The sequence below is a fragment of the Topomyia yanbarensis genome, chromosome 3, assembly GCF_030247195.1.
Source record: "Topomyia yanbarensis strain Yona2022 chromosome 3, ASM3024719v1, whole genome shotgun sequence".
In the NCBI taxonomy this organism is placed as follows: Eukaryota; Metazoa; Arthropoda; class Insecta; order Diptera; family Culicidae; genus Topomyia; species Topomyia yanbarensis.
In genome coordinates this window covers 219,123,648-219,138,014 of record NC_080672.1, presented here as the reverse complement: position 1 = coordinate 219,138,014, position 14,367 = coordinate 219,123,648, and the positions used below count along the sequence as shown (strand labels likewise).

At 42.3% G+C, this 14,367-nt stretch overlaps 2 protein-coding genes across 2 annotated transcripts in view; one reads left to right on the top strand and one right to left on the bottom strand.

Moving 5' to 3' along the window:
- The window catches only part of LOC131693880 (uncharacterized), a 517,149-nt gene that overhangs the window by 307,368 nt on the left and 195,414 nt on the right, over window positions 1–14,367 (top strand). The gene's annotated exons all lie outside the window — the stretch shown is intronic.
- LOC131693881 (coiled-coil domain-containing protein AGAP005037) overlaps window positions 1–14,367 on the bottom strand; it is a 1,201,847-nt gene that overhangs the window by 1,132,797 nt on the left and 54,683 nt on the right. The window lies entirely within an intron of this gene.

Below are 14,367 nucleotides of genomic sequence, written 5' to 3'. Positions count from 1 at the left end.
CCTTCAAATATACGTCATAAATAGCCCCTTATTTCACTTTGTTTTGATTTTGCGAAATTTTCAATCCCTTCGTGTGGCTATTTTTATAATTGATAATTCAAAAAATCTTTAAAAGCTCTTAAAAAACTATTCTGACATACTAAAAATAAACTGATATTGCCATTTTTCATCATTTTCCTTATTTCCACTCAAGTTTTTCTGACAAGTAACGTTGTAAATGTTAAATTGAAATGAATCTCTTATTTTAGAAAAAGCGATAAATGCGTGGTGCTTTATTGTTGAAAAAGCCTCTGATATCAGTATAAATTAATGATATTTTAATGAAAGTAAAGAAAATTGGTTAATTTTTATTTTATATCGAATTCAAGAAGTGTGCAAAGTAGCCCCCAGCTAGTCCACAAAAATTATTTCTGAAAGCTATATGAACAACTTTTTTATGTGTGAACCAATTCTGCTCATATTTGGTAAAAATAATACATATACGATGACGATAAACCTGTGCTGATATGATACAAATTCATCGATTATTAAAGGAGTTATAATTCGTCAAAATTGAACAATTGATAAAATATGCGCAAAGAAACCCACGACGGTATGGGAAATGATAAAAAAATTCGTCCGTATTTAATGTTTAATATCTCTTTTGATAATAGTCTATGGCTTGTTCGAAAGGTATTCGTATAAGCTGTCTAAAAGTATATAAAGTGTTAATCTACGTTGTCAATTTTGGCAGATAATTTAAATAAACCTCAAAAAACGCCATTTTTACATATTCAAACATTCATATCTTGGAAACTAAACATCAGAATCAAAAACAAATTAATAGCGTTCGGTCTGGGTGATAGGCCTTTGCATTTAAAATTGATTGTTGACATTGTCCCAAATCGTCGAGCTGAGTCGATTGGTAGATAAGACTCGGCCCTCCGGGCCTCGGAAAAAATCTTGAAAGTTTGAGCGAATTCTATACATTTCATTTATAAGAAATGTAAAACATGGCGAAACATCAAGTTTTAAAGAAAGCGATAAGAGTTATAAGGAATGAATCATCACACTGTTAGGTGGATTAAAAGCGTTGTTAGTAAGGTTTTTACATTCACTAAGTCATTCGCCTGCAATGCAGAACTATTCCTCGCTGCTCTTTCTGTCATTCCACAGCAAATAACTTCAATGCACCTACAATGACACCATCTCATTTTCGTACACCGCTATGCAGAATGCTTATATGCATTTTACAAGTAAAAAACAGTTTACGAGACATTTTATTTATGTAGAAACAGTTTACTAGACAGTATAGAGAAGATACAGTAATCATCTTTGTACTACTAATGTTCATTTTTTCAAAAATAATCATAATTCCAAAAATAGTCAAATATATACGCAATCTCATATTCGTGCAGCACACATAATTTTTAATAAATATTCAATGTGGTAGCTTTTGTTTGTAATTACAGTTTTCAATCGTATTGGAATGCTGACCACTAGTTTTTGTGTGTATTCAACTTAAATTTTATCCCATTCTTCTAAATAGGTGTTTCTAAAATCATTCTCATTATAATCCGGATAGTTTCGCACTTTTTATCCAAATACTCCCATTTATTTTTCTAATCAGGTAATAAACGGGGTGCGCAGTAGTGAATCTATAACATTTAAACAATTATAATTTTTTTTCTAAACGTTTGGTGCACGTCTTATGCTTTAGGTTCTTCTCCATATCGATTTCCAATATCCACCATTTTTTAGTAAAAGTACCATTTTACGGAAGCTTTGCTTTAAAATTTATTTTAAAATATTCATATTAAAATACATATTCTGATCCATCATTCCATCAATGAAGACTAAATTTATAGCACTTCTAGTGGACATATACTACCCCATACAATATCTCCACAGTTTCTGCGCTTAGCTGCTGTTATAAGACTATTACGTCCAGGTCTTAGTTCGATTTTCTCCACTCAAAACAACAGCCATTTGAGTCAAAGATATTGAATTTGGACTCGTAGACAAAGTTCACAATCTTTACAATAATCCGATAACATGTTTCAATGTTGTTCAGTAAATAAAAAATCAATTCTTTGTTCTTCTCATTGATGAACAGCTTCTTGCTCGGAACACAGGCTATGTAATTCCGTTCTCCGTATATTACGAGCCGTACTAGAGCAGACTTATACTTTAATGCTATGATTCAATTTATTTACCATTAATAACTCGATTTTCCCAAATTTTTATAATTAAAAATCGTTTATCCCTCATCGTATTTTTTTTACAGTTCAAGTTTTTCTCAATATCTGCTCTGCGTTTCGCCACATCAAAGTTTTACTTTTCTGTACTCATAAAACGTATTTTTCTAAGTAAAACAAAAAAATGAAGAAATAACAGGTCTTAAATTACAAATTAATTGACTTTTCAAAAGTGTACGAATATGAAATTGTGCCATTTTCACACCAAGTAATGATATTTAATGTGTAGTGTACGGTAACTTGCACACTTTACATTACAAATGATAAGAAAATGACAGATGATGATTCTACTACCACATTAACAATACAATACCTAAATTAAATAGCGCAGAAATTTATGAAACAATATTACACATATACATTAGAGGTGTTTTTTTTACAATGGAGAATACATTTACGTACTAGCCCAGTACACGTGCTATTAGTAGATGCCAAGCTACCACACGGGGTGTACTGGGGGTGTGTCGGGCTCTCATGGTGACGCAGCCATTAATACCGACTAAACTCCATTGGGCTTCGCAATTGTTCCCCCCAGGGACTACCTCTCGGTATTACTTCTGGGGGGGATGGCTGTACTTGATGTACTCATTCACTCTCGCTCACGCGTTCATACTTCCTGTATGAGGCTTACTTGGCTGCTCTCTCTGTCACACCTTGATTCACTCTCTAACGCTCCACATGAGGCTTACTTTTGTGCTCACCTTTTTCGTTCCTTGCGATGCTGACTTGTGTGCTCGCCTTTTTCATACCTTGCTAGGCTTACTTTTGTGCTAGCCTCTAACATACCATGTGAGGCTGACTTGGATGCTCACCCTATCACCTGGTTCACTCTCAATCGTACCACTCTATTACACCCCTGTCGCTCCCCCTGGCATCCCATGTGGGACATTTTTCTTAGGCCCCACTTCTGGCATACCATGTGAGGCTTACTTGGGTGCTCACCGTTTTCATACCTTGTGAGGCTGACTTTTGTGCTCACCTCTAACATACCATGTGATACTGACATTTGTGCTCACCCTTAACATACCGTGTGAGACTGACTTGGATGCTCACCCTTCCGCTCCTCTGCCACGCCACGAGGCATCGATAGCTAAGTCCCAACATATTACGCTACGACCCTCCAATCTTGGCATGAGGCAGTCCACATATTCGCGGTTGCCAGTCGCTGCGCCAAACCTGCCTCAGCATGAACAGACCATTCACTCACCTTGCTGCGCTCGGTCTTTTTCGCTTCAACTAACCAATCACTAGTTAGTCGTGCCCGTCGTCTGTTGCTCGGTGCACCAAATTCCCTGTAGCCTACAGGCAATCTGGGTGGTTGCAGTCGAGACTGCGTTCCACTTCTCCACCGATTGACACATCCGCTGAATAAGGATATCAGGGGTTGTGTCCCAGCCGCAGACGTCAACCATTGCTCTTCTTTTGACATCGAAACGAGGACATTCGAACAGTATGTGTTCGGCAGTTTCGTCTACACCTGGGCAGTCAGGGCAGGCGGGGCCCTCCGCGTGCCCGAACCTGTGGAGGTACTGTCGGAAGCAGCCATGGCCTGACAGGAATTATGTCAGATGGAAGTCAACTTCCCCATGGGGTCTGCCCACCCAGCTTGATATGTTAGCTATCAGCCGGTGGGTCCACCTACCTTTCGAGGAGTTATCCTACTCACGCTGCCATCTGGCGACCGAGGTCACCCTGGTTCGCTCGTGGGCTCCTCTATTTCCACGTGGCTCAAAGCACTCCTCCTCTTCCCGGATGACCAGCCCGAGTGGCATCATGCTCGCTATCACGCAGGATGCATCATGTGATACCGTGCGGTAGGCAGATATCACTCTGAGGCACATTACGCGGTAGGTGCTCTCCAATTTCCGTGGGTAACTGGTTACCGTCAGTGCTCTTGACCATGACGGGCCGCCGTACCTGAGGATAGATACGGCAACGCCTGCCAGTAACCTACGTCTACTGGCGCACCTTTGAGCTGTTGGACATCATCCTCGATAGTTCCGCAACAGCAGTCGACGCTCTCTTGCATGCATAGTCGACGTGGCTGCCGAAGGTCAGCTTGTCGTCTATAATGACTCCGAGAGACTTCAGACTTCGCTGTGAGGTCATCACGACTACTCCCACATGGATAACTGCATGTTGTGCCGACTTGCGGTTGTTGACGATAACTACCTCCGTCTTATGCTGAGCAAGCTCCAGGCCTCTCGCGCTCATCCATTCCTCCACCGTGTTGATCGCGTGTTCTGCAGTTAGTTCTACCTCAGGGATTGACTCCCCATAGACCTCCAAGGTTACGTCGTCGGCAAAGCCGACGATCTTACCTTGGGAACTTCAGTCTCAGAACCCCGTTATACATGAGGTTCCATAGCACCGGGCCTAAGATCGAGCCATGCGGAACTCCGGCGGTAATCGGAACCCTTTTCTGACCGGCATCGGTCTCGTATAGCAGTACGCGGTTCTGGAAGTAGCTTTCCAGGATCCGGTACAGACTCACCGGTAGGCTAAACTGGTGTAACGAGAGCGATGTTGAATGCGTTCTTCACGTCAAGTGTCACTAACGCACAGTATCGAATACCTCGCCTTTTTCGTTGGATCGCTATCTCGGCAGTTTTTATCACTGAGTTGATAGCGTCCACCGTGGACTTACCCTTCCGAAAGCAAAACTGGTTGCTTGACAGACCGTCCGTACCTTCTGTGTACGGGGTTAGCCTGTTGAGGATAATCAAGCAATTTGTCAGTCGTGTCGATCAGACAGATTGGTCTGTACGCCAATGGGTCGCCTGGCGGCTTCCCAGGCTTCGGCAACAACACCAATTTCTGCCTTTTCCATCTATCGGGGAAGCGGTACTCGTCAATGCATCTCTGCATAGCTAGCCTGAACATGTTCGGGTTCGTTATGATCGCTGCCTTGAGAGCGCTGTTTGGAATTTCATCCGGCCCTGGAGCTTCGTTCATTGCTAGGGAATTAGCCACTGCGAGTAGTTCTTCATTCGTCACTGGAGCCACCATTTCGGCCGTGCCCGCATTGTCTCGTAGTGCAGGTGGCCAGAAGGCTTGTGGCTCGAGACGGGAAGAGTGATTCGATAATCGTCGCCAACCGGTCCGGAAACCGTTCTGGGGGTGAAGAGCCCCCTTTGGTCTTGGCCATCACGATTCTGTAGGCGTCACCCCACGGATTCGCGTTGGCACGCTCACACAGGTTGTCGAAACACGCTCTCTTGCTGCTTTTAATGGCCTAGTTAAGGGCCAGTGTCGCAGCTCAAAACACTTCACGGCGGTTCTCTCTTGCATCCTCGGTGCGGGCTCTTTGTATCCTACGTCTAGCTCTGAGGCAGGCTGATCGTAGAGCTGCAATCTCGGCACTCCACCAACATACCGGGCATCTGCAGTTTCTTGGCAGGGTTTTTCTCGGCATAGTGGCGTCGCATGCGCGTGATAGAATGGCTTCCAGTCCTAGGGTGAAAGCTTCGCTGTCGAAGTGATTGAACTTCCACCCGCGAACCTGACAGGGATCTCCCGCCCTCAGATGCTGCACACCATAGTTGATCCTAAAGCGGATTGCCAAATGATCGCTATGGGTGTAGTCTTCGTATACCCTCCATTCCATGCCTGGAACCAGACTCGGGCTGGCAAATGTTACGTCAATCCACGCCTCCACCCCGTTTCTACGGAATGTGCTAGCGGAGCCGTTATTGGCTAACACAGCGTCGAGTTTCGCAAGCGCTCCATTAGCGCTTGGGCCCTGCTATATGTACAGCGGCTGCCCCACTCTACTGCCCAAGCGTTAAAGTCTCCCGCTATAACTACCGGTTTCCGGCCCACTAGGTCTAACGAGAGCCTGTCGATCATCTGGTTGAACTGTTCTATGGGCCACCTTGGTGGAGCGTAGCAGCTACAATAGAACACACCATGATCTTGTCAATCGCCACACCCTCGGCGGAGGAGTATATTACCTCTTGAACCGGGAACCGTCCCGTTGTACAGATTGCCACCATCCCAGACCCGTCCGACATCCAATTGCCGTTGTCGGCAGGGATGTTGTACGGGTCTGATAGGAGGGCGACATCTGTCCTCGACTCCGAGACCGAGGCTTGCTTCTTAGCGGTGCAGATAAGGCATGTATGCGCCTTAGTGCAGCCCCGCTCCTTATGCCCCTTACATTCGTACGACTTATGGCCGGGTATGCTAATTGGGCATACTGACCAATCGATCTTCAGTTTACCTATCACGGTAACATTTTTGGCATCTGCTTTCAGTAGCCTGAAGTAGGCTACTTGGGTGCCAGAGGGTCCCCCTTTTAAGCGCACAGAGGCCCGCTCGATTGTCACGTCGCATTGCTCCTTGACGGCTGTTGCGACATCGTCTGCGGTCATGAACTCATCCAGATGCTTACACTGGAGAGTCATTTCCGCCCCTAACGACCTCACCTGGGCGCATTCACCCAGGACCTCTTGGGCCAAGGCCTTATACACTGTACTGGATTGTGCGCCTCGCTTCAGAACCAAAAGCATTTCGCCTGTATTGGTGCGTCACACGCTACGCACGTCTTGCCCGAGGGTCGAGAGGCTTTCTGCCGCCCTCATCGACTTTAGGACGTCGGCATATTTGTCCTTGTCGGTCTTTAACCACAAGACCTCGCCTCTGTCCTTGGCCTTCTACGCGGGCCGCGGTGCATCCGGTGTCGGTGTCGGCTTCTTCTTAGTGACCAGCGTCCAGGGGTTTATGCCGCCCTGCCCCGGTTGCGCCGAGTTGCTGGTATCTACTTTCTGCCCGGCGGGGTCATTTTCGCTTCGGTTTACCTCGACCAAACGGCGTTTGGCAGTGACGGTTGCATGCCGTATGGTGTTGGTTTTTGCACCCTCGCCTGGTGACTTCCTAGGGCGCTTTGCGTTTGACGTCGTCTTGCGCTTGCGAGGGGAACTCAGCCGCCGCTTCGAGCGACTTGGCTGCTCCATAGAAGGGGAAGGGGAAGGCCCCTGTCTGGATACCTATGTCGGTCTTCTCTCTTCCCTCCCTCTTGCAGGCCACTGTCTGGGTTCCTCTGTCGGACTTTTCTCGACATTCCATCCTCTTGGCGTAAGCTTACTGTTCCTGCCTTGCGACATGAACAGCCTTCCGGAGCACCAGCAGGCTCTGTTTCAGCTCCTTGCTGATATTTTGCTTCGCGTTAGTGAACTCGATTATACTATTGAGCTGCTCCACCACTTTACGCATCGCGGCTAGTGGTCCATCCAGCGGGTTGGGAGGGCTATTTTCTCCACCAGGAGGGGGAGGGTCACTGGTGTTGTCGGATACAGCCCCCGTCGCTTCACTGCTCTCCCCACTGGGGGGAGACCTCATCAAACCACCTTTAGCAAAGGGGTTCGGCACCTCCGTTTGTTTGTTTTTATTATTTTTCACGTCGCTCATTGATCCCACGAGTAGCGCGAGAAGGAAAGGTCCGCCACGCCATAGCTCCGCATTAACGTGGTAAGGGACACTTACTGTGGGGGTTGCCCATGTACCCCACAGGCTCCGTTAACGATCGAGCATCTTTTTCACCCCCTCGATCACTCATACCTCGGCACGGGGCGCTTCACGCCTTGGACAAGGGGTTATGACCTTTTTTTGCTTTACGTGGTGACCGCGGCCCAGATCATCACAACCATCCTCCTTTACCAGGGCTTTGGACCTGTAGCTCTGGTTCTCAATAGTTCCAAGTACGTAGGTTATTACAGACATGCTACTATTGAGATCCGTCATTCGCTAGCGGAGTTACATTAGAGGTGTACGAATATGAAATTGTGTCACTGGATATGTTTGCTCCATTGCAATTACATTACTTAATTTGCAAACTATCGATAATTGTTATTTTTCAAAACAGTCAAACTAGTATGCTAATAAAAATCTGCTTTAAATTAGAATCAAATCCCAAAATTGGAGCACATTTTAAATAAAATATTCAGATTGTGTAATACAGACCTAAGTAAAGCTTGGCGCAAAGTAGCCCCAATCTTAGATTAAATAGGCATATGTGTGTTTTAGAAGCGCAAACGATAATTCTTGGGACTTGCTTTTCGTTGAACTGAACAAGGATAGCTCCCAAACCAATGGGAGATGCGTCGACATATAGTTCAGTCACATCGGTTGCGCTATAATATCCGAGCTGCTTGATGTTACTTAATAAATTATTTTGCAAAGAAACAAACTCATCATTCAGTCCATAAAAATTTGTTAGAATTAGCTAAAGCGTGTAAATGTTTCGCTCTTTCCGCTCTATGAACAATGAATTTGTCCATAAATGTTATCAAACCTAGGAAACTTTTTACTTCCGAACAAGTAGCAGGAGTTCTGAAGTTCTTAATCGCCCCCATCTTTTCATTTTGAACCATCCATCCTTCCGACGTTAGGAATAAGCCAATGTACCTCACCTTTTGACTTGCAAATACGCACTTTGACTTATTCAATCGTACATTATGTTCTTTCAGGCGAGCTAACACCTCTTTTAAATTTTTTTTTTTTAAATTTATTTCTTCGTCTTTGACTGTTTGTGCCATACAGACTGTTTCTTAAACTAGTCTAACTCTACTTGATTACAAATAATAATAAAACAAATAAAGAAACAACACTACACAACATTAAGCAATATTTCATAGTAAAATTTATAACAAATTTCAGCGTTGCGGCGGCTCCCATATTTCGAATTTCTCGTAAAATTCTCGGAAACAGATTCCTTTTGGCCACGTCGATGGAGATAATGCAGCGTTTTTCAATCTCGCGTCGATTCCTACCTTGAATGAAATGTATGGCATCGATGACTGATCCTTCCATTCAGGTACTAGCTTTTTCACGATTGCATTATTTGTCCCAAGCGATTCGGCAACCAAGATTGAAATATCTCTTTCATTCGCTGTATTTTTGACGCGAGTGAAGAATAACCAGCAAAAATTGCTCGTCTCCGAAGCATTAGTCATTTCACGAACAACCCTACACCCTTGTTGCAAACGAGTAGACGACATCTGCGGTATTGTTTGGGCCAGTGGTGAAATTTCTTCAGCGAATAAAAATCTATCATCGCGCGAACGGGTAATTTCGGCAATCGATTCTTGAATAGCAGTTATTGCATATTTCATATTTGTCACTTCTTCGATAAAATCAGCACTGGGTTTTTCTGTTTGAGTGTCTACATTAACAGACACAGTAGCAGCACTAGCAGGGGTAAGTGAAGCGGCATCGGCGATCGTTTCACGTTTATCTCGAAAAGTTTGAATCTTGCGAACATCGACCAGGATCGTTGTACAGGGGCTACACATCCACCAGATATTTCTGTGCTTATTGCAGCTTCTTACCTCTGCTATTGTTAGTGTAGCACATTTGGCATGATATTGATCCGAGCAGAATCCATCGCAGGCAATCATCTCGTCACCGGCCGCAATAGGCAGAGCACATTTACAACAAAACATCTTCAGCTAGCACGACTTGTCCAATACTAGGCGGGTGGCGACTTACGTTCTGTAGCGTCTAATTGTATCACCGTATAGATGTAGTAGTGTCAAATGGCAGCAAATATCGATCGTTCGTTTTACAACGCAGAAAATCGACTTTTTATCATCAAATACTACCGATGATGCAAATATTTGATCCGGAAAGAGTGCACTTCAACTGGAGTCAAGAAAAGATAACACTAAGTACAATGTAGAGAGCGATCACGCAATGATTTTAAACGATAATCGACAGCAGCTCAGATCACAAACAAGCAGGTCAGAGTAAGTTGGCGTCGTGTTCCTCCTTTGTTTTGCCATACACTAAGATGTCGTCTGAGTAATTCTTCACGCCTTTGCACTCATGTAGAATTATCCTCTGTAACGTTTCCTGGAATAGATCTGGGGCATTGCATAACCCAAACGGAAGTCTCACACAACGAAACATGCCGAATTCCGTGAAAAAGTTCGTAAGGTGTCTGGAGCCCTGGTCGAGTTCAATGTGGAAAAACGCATTTGACAGGTCAATTGTCGAAAACCATGTTGCTCCATGAAGATCTGTGAGAATAGTTTCAAGAGTTGGCATACAAAACAGTGTTCTGTAGATATAACGATTTGGTCCTCGGAGATCAATCACCAAACGAATATCATCTTTACCCTTTGGGACAACAAGCATAGATGAACAGAACGATGTGTCCATGTTCTCTGAAACTCTCTCAATTATATCAGCAGCTACCAGATGTTTGAGCCTGGTTTCAACAAGCGGTTTCATTGCTTGTGGGATATTCATGTAAATATTACGACGCGGCAATTCTGCCTTTTTGTAATTGATCTTTACTGGAGGAATGTTAAACTTGAGAAATTTTTCATTCATATTGATTGAAGCTATATCGTCAAAGTGGAAGCAGAAGTTCGTGTTTGATTCCACTGATATTGGGACACTCAGACCAAGCATCAGAACGCTGTACCTACAATTGATTTTATGAAAAGTATCGTGACCCGTTAATCAAATCTATTCACTTTACCTTGTAGCTGTTGATCTGCTTAGCAGCACACGAAACGCTTTAACGACATAAAACCTTTCCAACAGAACCGGTCTATTCTCAGATATATATAAATAGGCTTCGAATGTGGCCGACACATTTATTTCACCTTCTGTAGCATATGCTTTCAAAGGGCGGTCGGATCCTTTTTGAATATTGAGAATCCCAGAGCTATATTGAGAGTTACTTCTTAGCTTATAGAACATATCTTCTGTAAATGTGTTGACTTGAGCTCCCGAATCTATTAAGAATTCGCAATGCATTCCAGCCACTCTTGCCGTAATTATACTTCCATCAGTACATTCAGCAATTGATGCTATTATTTCCACACGATTTGGTTCAGACTTCATTATCTATCACCATTGAAATATTTATTTTTATTTAAGTTTATTATTTAGTTACATTATTAGAAAACTAAGCTACAATATTGCAAAATTTAATTATCATTTAAATCACTCACATCAGGTTCAACTCTTGAAAGAATTTCCTCCATTTTCTCTACGGTTGCTATCTTTAGCGGCTTTTTGTTCAATTCTCCGCTATTTTCATCAGCCGGCCTTTTTTGTCTGTAGTTCTGTAACGACATGCACGTTGAATATGGCCGATTTGCCCGCATCTTCTACAAAATTTGTCTACAGCTTCGCATTCTGATGATCTGTGGTATACACTACTGCATCTCCAACATCGATCTTCATGATTAGGATCAGTATTTCTGTAAATTCGCGGCGACTGAATTCCCCGTTTCTGGAGTTGCTCGATCTATCCGTTTGCTTGTAACGTAATTCACCTCGATATGTCTGATTGCGTCGGTAGGGTTTACCACGAGTTTCAAAGCGCTGATAATTTTTTTGGTGACGATCTGTATTGGTGGGAAAATCGGCGCTGACCGGTGCTATGATTCCTTGTTCGAATTTACCATGTTTTTTTTGAAGAATTCCTCGTTAATGCGAATTGCTTCGATTTCACGAACCTTATCGACGAAATCAGTAAACGTTCCTTTGCGACTTAATATCTCTAAAGCTGTAGTGCGTACCTCCTTGCTGCACGCATGTTCTGCGATAGTCCCAATAATCTCTTCGAATTCTTTCTCAGCGCCGAAGTCACATAGACGAGCGGTGGACCCAACTCTCGTGATATATGTTAAATCGGATTCACCTGATTTCTGTACCATTAACGCCAATTTACGACGCTGCAGAATGACATCGGAGCATGAACCGAAATAGGATTTTAAACGGTATAAAGCATTTTTAAATGGTTCAGAGACGGGATCCGGTGCTCCCTCTTCGGACTTCGTGTTTCTAAATTTCTCCAATAAGCGTTGACCAGCTTTGACTTTGAAAATTGTGAACATAGTTGTTTCGTCAGCAATACCCGCTAATTTCAATGAATCTACCAAAAGGTCTTTCCAAAGCTTGAAAGTGTGACGGTGGATTTCTTCGTCGTCCGCTAACGGTTTGCATTCGGGGACACTGATGGAGGAGACCGACAGCTGGTTAACTGAAGATACGAAACGGGACTCATCCAGAGTCACTCCCTCACGTCTAGTACTTGACATTCCCACTTCTTTCTCAAAATCAACAACACTATCATCATTGTTGTCTTTATCAGTAGCGGTACGAAGTATTCCAATGTTCGCTTCAAGTGTATTCTTTTCTTCGCGGATCTTCTTTAATTCCTCAGCTAATTGTGCGTTGAGCATTTTCTCGTCCTGTAGTTCTTGTGTGAGTGCATTCAGCTTTGCGCTTTTTTGATAGCGTTGCAACACCGACAATTTTTGCGGCTTCATTATTACGCCTTTCTGTAATATATCGAGGCAAAAAAAATCTTTCACTTCATGGAGAACCCATTATTTAAAAATAATATGAACATTCCATCTAAGTTTGAGAATTATGTAGCACCAAGAAAAACGGAAGGCAAGACAACATCACAAGAGAAGGTACTTCTTCTTCTTCTTTTAAATTATAATTTGCTCTTGAGCCAAACAAATTTCAACATCTGCTCGACTAATCGCGGAAGCAATGTTAAAAACAGAATCTTGACATATCGCAAGAATCTACAATGTATGGAAGTAATCACAGTTCCATTACTTCATTGAAAAACCTATTCTTTTATATGAACATTACATGTACTTTTAAAAATGAGCTAAGAGAACGGTTGGCAAGGTAACATATTTATCGAAATAAAAGTTGGTGTGTTCATATCTTGGCCTAGCGCAAGAGTATGATCTTTTCTCTCTTTTTTTTGTTAATTTGCCCCTAAGCTAGGCGAATTTTGTGAGCTGTCCAACCAACCGCAGAAGCAACGTTAGAAAACAGGATCTTGACCTTTCGCAAGAATCTAGTTTAACAGTACTCGTGACAAGATCTTGACCTTTCGCAAGAATCTGTAATTTAACAGTATTCGTGACCTATCGCACGATACTGAAATTATCCTCAATCTGTGAGACCACTCGCTCACATTCACATTTGTGAAACAATTTTTTTTGTTTTTGTAGGCGTTTTAATTCATTTAACTCACCTTTCAGAGCTTCGACTGCGCTAATGTAGTGACCGAACCTAAATTCTGCGCAATGGAAAAACTGAACTGTTCTTCCTGAATTTCTTCAAGTGAATGAATTTTCATACCAAGTTCGTTGTTAACCCATTTAAACATGGTATGTTCGCACGCTTTGATCATTTACTGACTGCAGTCCCAACATGTATGAAGGAATATAATGGCTTCATAGAAAGCTAGATAATTATTAATATGTGTTAACTCATTATATACAAATTGTAATAGTTCGATTTATTTCATTAGTTTTATTTATTACATTTATTTAATTATTTGTTTTAGTTTTATTACATAATCATTTATTCTCTACAGTCACCAATTACCAAACACCCAAAAATACGGATAAAAAGTGCGAACACAAATAATTGCATTACCAGGTTAATTTTACGTAATCTATATCCTCTTATTTATTAGTTTGATTAGTATATCACACTTTTCCTAGAGAAGTTAATGGCGTTTTCGTTTTCACCTGGTGCTACACCGGTGTAGTACAAAAAAAAGAGATACACTGATTACACCCAAGTTTGAATGAGTGCAGCACCGACTACACCAGTGTAGTGCACTATAAGTTACAATGTTTTTGCGTATATTTTATGTTTCAGCTTCATCGCCTACTACGATTACTTGCAATCATTTTCTTAAACCTATATCCAATTTTTATATTTGTGTTGAACCAGCAATTAAAACTATGTTTTGCTTTTGTCAAAATAAAATGTTAAATTTTAACTAGAAGCTCAAGCATAATTCTTCATTTTTGCCGTAAAGTAGCCCCCGTGGCGTAAAGTAACCCCCGATGATGGTAACGCAAATGTTTAGCTTGGCGGTGCCATTTTCTATTTTTTAACATTTGCTATACTGGAAAATAGCAATTAGAGGAAAAAAATACAGCTTCTTCAAACTAATAATACAATTCGATATACAATTGGAAAACAATTGTTTTTTTATGGAATATTTTACGGCTATTTTAAAGCTAGAGAAACAGTTCTATTTACGTTTGTCGTTGATCGGAACCATAACTGAAAAAATATAATTATTTGAAAAGCACTGATTAATATTGATTTTGTAGATATTCACCAT